Below are 8,093 nucleotides of genomic sequence, written 5' to 3'. Positions count from 1 at the left end.
ACTAAACACATATCACTACAAAAAAAAATCATTTTTAGTGGCTATTTATTTTACTTTTAGCGGCAATAAAAATAGCCACTAATACATTTACCGGCAATTAAACATTAGCCGTCTTATGCTTTGCCGCTAAAAGATTTTAGCGGCAATTATAACATTTGCCGGTAAAGACTGTTTTAATGGCCACAAAAAGTATATAACTTTTAGCGGCTATTTTCTTGGCAATTTATATGGCCACCAAAAGTAATTCTAAGATTGTAATGTTGTTCACTTTTAGTGGCTATTACTATTGCCGCCAAAACCCATTTTACCGGCAATTTATATGGCCACTACAAATAATTATAAAATTGTAATGATATTCACTTTTAGTTGCCATTACTATTGCCACTAAAATCTTAAGACTTTTTTATTATACTCACTCTTTTAGAAATAATAACCTATCATTTTTCTAAAATTTCAAATTATTTTTACCAACAATTATTATTATTGTACATAATATAAATATACTAAAATTAATTACTAAAATTATTTTTAATTACTACAATTAATTATTATTATTATTATGGAGGCAAAGTGCTTTGACTGTCATTTCATTGGTGACATTCATTAGCAGCAGACATGAGATTCAATGAAATACCACAAAGCTATAAATTGATCTTTCTAAACATATGGAACAGATTCAGCTGATTATACCATTCTCCAAAAAAATATCCATGCCTGGAAATGGTCCACACTCTACAAACCACCAATATAATTGTTGTGAAACCAATTATGATAGTAGATAGATACACTACATGTAATAAAATACACAAAAATTTATTGTAGATGATCACTGAAAAGGGATAATAAAATGCGATATATTAACATAGCATAGCATCAAAGTTTACTATATTTCAGAATAAACACAATTGGAATCTATCTATCTTAATTGTAGGATTCATTTTAGACACAGGCTGAAATTCTGCAACTGTACTTAGCTTTGGATTTCAAACATGGACTGTAACATACCCGAGGATTTAGTGAAGAAGCAACAGTTCGATACTGCAGGCAAGTTTGCAAGCAACTCAGGAAAGAAATACAACAACCAATGCATATCATCAGTCTATGGTGATATAATGTAATCAAACAGCCTGTGATAGTTAAAATTCAATAAAATGCCAGTATTCCACTATAACCAGAAACTAATCATATGGACTGCTGAATTGCCAAAATGTCATATGAATACCCGTCATAGAAAAAAAAAACTGTTCAATGTTAAGAGACATACTAAACCAGACATAGAAATTGATGTGTTCTATTTGTCATATTCTAACACTCAAAATACTATGATTCTATGAAGGAAAGATACCAACTAACATTGAATTAACTTAACTGGAACCTTCAGTGATAAAACCTTTCTTGTGACCTTCAAAGCCAGGCCGCAAAAGCTTTTTCTCTCTCTTTGCGATTTTATGCATCTTCTTTTGATGAATCCTCTCAGAAATATTATCTGATCTCTTTTGCTGCTTCTTTGCCTTCAACTGGTCCCTTGTTTGAATTCCCTCTTTCCATTTCTTTGCATTCTTCTGTTGCTTCTTCTTCTCTTTACGAATGCTTTTTCTAACAGCTTGGGATCATCATCATGAACCTTAATCCCCGATGCTCTATCCAATGCTGCTTTCCACATTTGCTTCTTTGCAACAGCCTCACCTTTCTCGGGATTATTCTTCACTTCCTCCAACTTCTTTGCCCTTTCAAGTTCCTTATGCTTTGAAAGTTTCCTCTTCTTCTTACCTTGCATCTCACCATCTGTAAGTTTGATATGACCAAACACAAGCTCATTTGAGGTCTCGGCAGCATCCTTCTTCACTTTCTATGTAGACTCTTTCTTTGCAACTTTATTTTCTTCATTTTCACTACCCCTCTTGCGTTTCCTGTCCTCAAACCTTCTCTTCGCATTTCTATCCTCCCTCTTCTTTGCCCTTCCCGAATTCTCGCAACTTGAATGAAACTCCTCAAGCTTACGATGAAGCTTTTGCCGAAGCTCTTCATAAGTCATAGACCGATTGTCCCCTTCAAGGGCAATGGGCTTAGCCTCACCGTCCTCCTCATCGCTACTCTCATTTGCTTTCTCCTTACCCAAGTTCTGCTTCAACAAGTCAAGAGTAGTGGCAGGGGGATTTTCAGGATCCAACCGTTCGCTTCAAGACTTCTTAATATTCTCCTTAGTTTCCCTCTTCACCTCAGCTTTCTTAGCCTTGCTGAGACCCTGAAACCACGGCTTATCCTTATCGTCGGTTGGAAGGTAAAACTTGGCAGGGATGAGTTCAATCAACTTGTCAAAGAAAAGAGTATGGTCATGAATCACAGAGTCTAAATCTTAAACTGCATCAGCCTCTGCAACAGATTGTTGCTTCTTCTTCCTCATCTTCTTCTTCCCTGGGTCACAGAACTGAAATTAGTTTCCATTAGAGTTTAAGGTGGGAAAGCCTAGTTACTGAAACCTATGTGAAACTCAAAAATTCATCACTAATAATGGGAAAGCTTGTTACGAAATTGAACCTATAGATGATAAGAAAATGGAGGAGGGAAATTGGCACCTAAACCTTAGTGCTCTGAAGTAGAAAACCAGCAAATAGATGGAAAACGGAATGGCTGATCTTGTGCTATAGCAAATAGATCCTGCCACAGAAATATAATTTTGATTTCGAATAACCGAGTCAGAACAATTATTTTTGCAGCAATAAAACAATCAGCTGAAGGAATAATATAATATTGAAATACAAACCTCACCAATGGCAGAAAGAGTCTGTGCCTGATCTGGTGTCTGGTTAAGCAGATTGTTCAAGAAAAATTGTACAGATCTTCTTACCTGCAAGCCAAACACCTCTATTGCTTGTTAAACTAAATAATCAACTTAAGGTTCTTACTGATGATAAGTCCCCTGTAGGTTGAAGTGCTCCTAGGTCTATGAGGCTTTGCATTACCTGCATCACATATATGTCAGATTCTATTTTCTTCTTGGTGAAGAAAGAGCATCACCAGACAACAATGAAGATATATATTAGGTAATGCCTTTTTTATCTACCGGTCAAATATTTGAGTTGTGCATCACGCTTTGCACCATAGCGAATTCTTGAAATTGAAGGGACTAGTTGTGGCGGCTGAATCCATTTGAATTATGTAACACAAAAACCATTAATTACTTGTATATAGGTCAAGTATATTACTGCTAGTATAAGTCCTATTCAACTCATTGAGTATGACTATCGACTCTTAAAGAGAAGAGAAAACAAAGAAAATAGGTAAAAAATCAAAGATACTAACCCAGTTTTGATCTTCTTCGTCTTCCTCTGCTCCAGCACCAATGTGATGACTCCATTGATGAACTAATGAAGGATTCTTGTCAGTTTCATCTTCCTCTTGGGTCTACCTCTGCCTCTAGCTATAGGACAATCCTACCTCTGATTCACTATCCTAATTTGAGCCTATAACCAAAGATTAAATTGAACCATTATTCTCTATAATCAACTCTAATATGGCAATTCCTACCTCTGATTAGTTGACAATGTCAAAACATCAAAGTTAAACTCACACATCAATAAAAAAGGAACAAATCTGTAACAAGAAAAAAGGCACTGACAATCGAAGATCGGGAGACTGAAAACCCGCTCTTGGCTAAGTAATGCTTCACCAATTCATCAGGTATCTGAGAAGAAGAAAGAGTTGGTCCAATGTTCAATCAAATTTAGGAAACAATTCTAATCAAGGAGCTCAAGCATAGATATTACATAAATAGAAGAAAACAGAACGAACCATAGGAGTATAATCCATTAACGAAGCGAGAAACTCAGTGAGTGCAGCATCGCATCATGCCTCCTCCATCGCTTGATTGCGGATTATGGTTAGGGTTCATCTCCTCCTCACTCTATCTGTACAATAATCTACCTTGCAAATTTATCAATTTTCTTAGAATTTACTTCAAATTCATATACACGAGCCATTCACATTATGCTAAGTTTGTAAATTAAGGATTAAAAAATCAAGAGAAAAATTTTCAGTACGCAAAAATATGCATTAAACTAATCAAATTGAGAAGAGTGACACGCAATTGCTTCCTATCCTGCCATAGAATGCTGACAGAGAATGCAACAGCATCGTTCATAAATGAGATGTGTTAACGGGAGAGGCTCTTTCTCTCGATCTCAGGGGATTCCGCGTTGCTAAAAATCTGGAGATGATGCATTAGCGGAGCTCGATCCCATATGCTTTATGACAGCAGCGAAAAGCAAATGAACAACGGTGGCGGCGACGACGGCTACGACGAGCTTAGGGTTTCGGCGACGAACTCTCTCTTCTCTTTGAATCTCTCTTTTTCTGACACTCGCCACTCCTCTGATCTTACTCTTCCTCTATTTAGTTGGGTTTTGCCGTTTTGCCGTTTTGGGAGAGTTTTAGACTTTTAGTTTAATTATGAATATTGATAATAAAGCTCTTTTTTAGTTATGTTATTAAGAATAATAGCGGCAATAGACTATGGCCACAAAATTTTGTTAATAAAAACATTCTTTTTGTATTTTTCAATGACAACAGATATATGATTACTAAAATTTGTTATTAAAAATATTTTTTGTATTTTTTAGTGGCAATAATAATAATTGCCACTAAAATATATACTATTATTGGCAAATATATAATTGCCACTAAAACATAACTTAAATAAATAAAACAATGGCTATTATATTATTGCCACTAAAAGTTTGTCGCTAAAACTAACTTTTTTTGTAGTGTATATACATATATAAACATAAAACTCAAAATACACCCAGGAATTACTTCGCTTCGGGATCCAGACGCCTAGCGAGGAGCCTTTCGACCTGCATCTGAAAATAACAACACAGTAAGGAATGTGAACCGGAGGTTCTTAGCATGGTAAAGGTGCCATGCGTATAATAAATAAGGTCCTGGGAATGCCATAGGCAATCCTAGAACTCCGTTATCACAATTACAGAACTTAATTTCTAAGTAAAAGCCATAGATAGGGGTAGGTGTTCTAAGTACACTATAATTACTTGCCTTAAACCTAACACCTAACACCTAACACTTAACTAATTCACCATTTCTCTGTCCCTCCGTCTTTCATAATTCAGCAGAGACAAGCAACCAATCAAATTCACACATAAGTAATAAGCAAATAGTGTAAATAGCAAGAATAGCAGGTTGTAGGATATATATAGGCAATCTCAAATAACACATAGCAATCAAAACAAACAAATGCACATGATGCATGCCTGTCCTATGGCTGATGAGGCTCATCTGTCGGTTATCCAGCCAACCCGACAAGTCCGAAAACCTTAGACTGTCCCCCGTCGTGCATCCACAAGAGTCTATGCATAGATTTCACATTCATTTATCATTCAAAACACTCAACGGGGGTTATTCATACTCAGGAATTTATATGTGCCTGGTCACCCTTACGACGTAGGGTCAACAGAGTATCGAGATTCAACTTGGAACACGTGGTGGCAAGCCACGGTTTTTATCCAGGGAAACTCGTACCTCAGATATCATCATTCATAAGCCATTTCATATTTATTACTATGATATAATCATTTATCAAAGCCATGGCATATTACCTCCTTTTATTAACAACTTCCCTTTCACATTTTTCATCATATTTACCTCTTTCTTCACTCCCAAGTTACCTCAAACTTCTATCTTCTGCTATCTACTAAACTTACTAGTGGGATCTAGGATTAACAAGGCAAAAATAGGATTTTTAGGGTTTAAAAATCATGTTTAGAACAGAAAAATAAAGGTGCTGAAAAACAGGGCGTGTGCGTACGCACACCTGTGCATGCGCACAACTCAACAAGAAAGCAGCACGTGTGCGTGCGCATGAGTTCGTGCGCGCGCACACATTACTTGGTGTGCAAGCACCTTGCCTGTGCTAGCGCCACCAACAGAAAGCCTATCTTGACGTGTGCGTGCGCACAAGGGCGTGCGGACGCACACTTTTGTAAAAAATACTAGGTGTGTGTGTGCACAGAGGCGTGCGTACGCACAGGTAGATTTTCGCTTCTTTTGGGTGCGTGTGCACGGCTTTGTGCGTGGACACACATCAGAAAACCTGGTTCTGTTGCAAGTTACAAAAATCAGTTTTTCGCACCAATTTTCCAGCATCCATAACTTCCTCTACAAAATTCGGTTTTCCGCAAACTTTATACCGATATCAAGCTTGTTAAACCCTCTTTAATATAAAGCAAACCTCATCTTTATTCAAAATTTGTAGAGCAAAATATGGACTACCAAAGTTTGCCAAAATTCACATTTTACCAAAAATACCCCAAACCCCATTTTTCACCAATTTCTCATTCTCTACCCACAAACCTGCAAATTTACAACACAACAAGTCTTACTCCATCATCACCAACCACTAGCACATCAATGTCCATACCATTCCATAAATTCCACACAATGATCCCAATATATCAACATATATCAATTCCTCATTAATAATTACAAGAACACTTATTCAACACCAACAACTCATTAATGCCAAGCATCTCATATCCATTAATTCCAACACAAGCCTAATCATCAATTTACCATCAATATTACAAAATTAATCATTTAATATATAAAACCAATTCAACTTATCCTATAATTCTCTAGCCTAAGTTTTCACACAACCTTACATATTAAACGCGCGAAACCTAAATCATACCTTGGCCGATTTTCGCGTAGTTTTTTCCAAGGCAACCCACTAGGCAAGATTGCAAGCTTCAATACCAAAATTTTAGCATCTAATTTCCAACTCCAAGCTTCCAATTAAGCTTCCAACATTCTCAATTAGATTCATACCATATATATATATATATATATATACCTCACCTATATCATATCATGAATACCCATACATACACACTTAATTTTCAACACATATAACCAAGAAATCCAATAGGGTTTGAGAGTTCTCACCTCACCAACGGAGAACTGGGATAAGACTCGGCAAGTCCACCAAGTTAATTTGATCCTAAACACCGAAATTACACAAAACTTTAACACAAAAGTCCAAGAAATTCGAAACTGGAAATGGGAGAATTGAGAAAAAATGTGACTTCCTTACCTTAAAATATTATGGGCTTTGTAGAGCTCGACGCCGCGGACGCGTGGCCGCAAATGACTCGTCAATCGGAGTTCCGGATTGAAAGTTACGTGGATTTAAAATTTAAATTGAATTTGGCGGGTAGGGTTTGATGGTTTCCCTTCCCTTCAGCGTGTTCTTCAACTTGCTGGGGAAATGAGAGCTGAGCCTTGCCTTATATACTTGGGCCTTGGGTCCAATACGGGCCGGTCCAATCGGTTCGGTCCGTTTGGCCCAATTTTAGGCCAATTCTTTAAAATTAGTGTTGAAATTCTCGTTTTGAAGAGTTCTATTCTATTTTAGTATTAGTTTTGTATCTTTAATTTTCCTAATTAAAATTTGATTTATTGACTAATCATGTGTCAATTTTTGCGGGGTTTACATAGTATATACCTAACATGGTTGAATTATTTATATATGTGAAAGAATAAAATTAAGAGAAACTCTCGAGAGCCATCAATTTTTAGTGTTTTTGGCCATTATTTAATTAATAAAAAGAATAAACTATCGATCCGGTCTCTGTCCTTTTTTCACAAAAGACAACGCAATTTCTGACGAAAAAAGAGAGCCATTTTGGCCCTTGTCCCTCATTTCCTTGAGACAACGTGGCCCTTCTTGTTAATTGTGTCATCAAACACTAATGGAAGATACTACTCTAGCACGTTAAGCTGGTGAGGGGATCATTAAGTACAAATATGGATGATTAGAAAAAAGACGGAAACTGATCTATCGTAAAACTCAAATTGGTCAGGAGACGGTCTATTTGTCCCATTCATTTAATTTGGATAAAACGACGTCATTTTAATGCGAAATTGGCCAGGGGCTATTTTTCTAGGACTTATTTATCCTAAAAAAATTGATATAATATTTTTTCAATTGTTTTTCTATTATATTAAAATTTTTTAATAAATTCTTAAATATATGGTATAATAAATACAAACTAATTAATAAATTATTCAAATTTAAAAGA

General features: G+C 36.1%; 2 long non-coding RNA genes and 1 pseudogene across 2 annotated transcripts; all 3 read right to left on the bottom strand.

Moving 5' to 3' along the window:
• On the bottom strand, positions 1,143-2,419 carry LOC107620155 (annotated as a pseudogene).
• On the bottom strand, positions 2,602-3,016 carry LOC110263690. The gene is made up of 3 exons (XR_002349574.1): positions 2,907-3,016; positions 2,765-2,848; positions 2,602-2,658 (listed from the first exon to the last, which is right to left on the bottom strand). It is a non-coding gene; the product is annotated as an uncharacterized LOC110263690 (long non-coding RNA).
• Positions 3,380-4,132, bottom strand: LOC110263687. Its single transcript, XR_002349573.1, has 3 exons — positions 4,082-4,132; positions 3,793-3,908; positions 3,380-3,685 (listed from the first exon to the last, which is right to left on the bottom strand). It is a non-coding gene; the product is annotated as an uncharacterized LOC110263687 (long non-coding RNA).

This window comes from Arachis ipaensis, chromosome B01 (assembly GCF_000816755.2).
Source record: "Arachis ipaensis cultivar K30076 chromosome B01, Araip1.1, whole genome shotgun sequence".
Taxonomy (NCBI): Eukaryota; Viridiplantae; Streptophyta; class Magnoliopsida; order Fabales; family Fabaceae; genus Arachis; species Arachis ipaensis.
The sequence above is the reverse complement of the archived record's forward strand: the minus strand, read 5'-3'. Positions and strand labels throughout refer to the sequence as shown.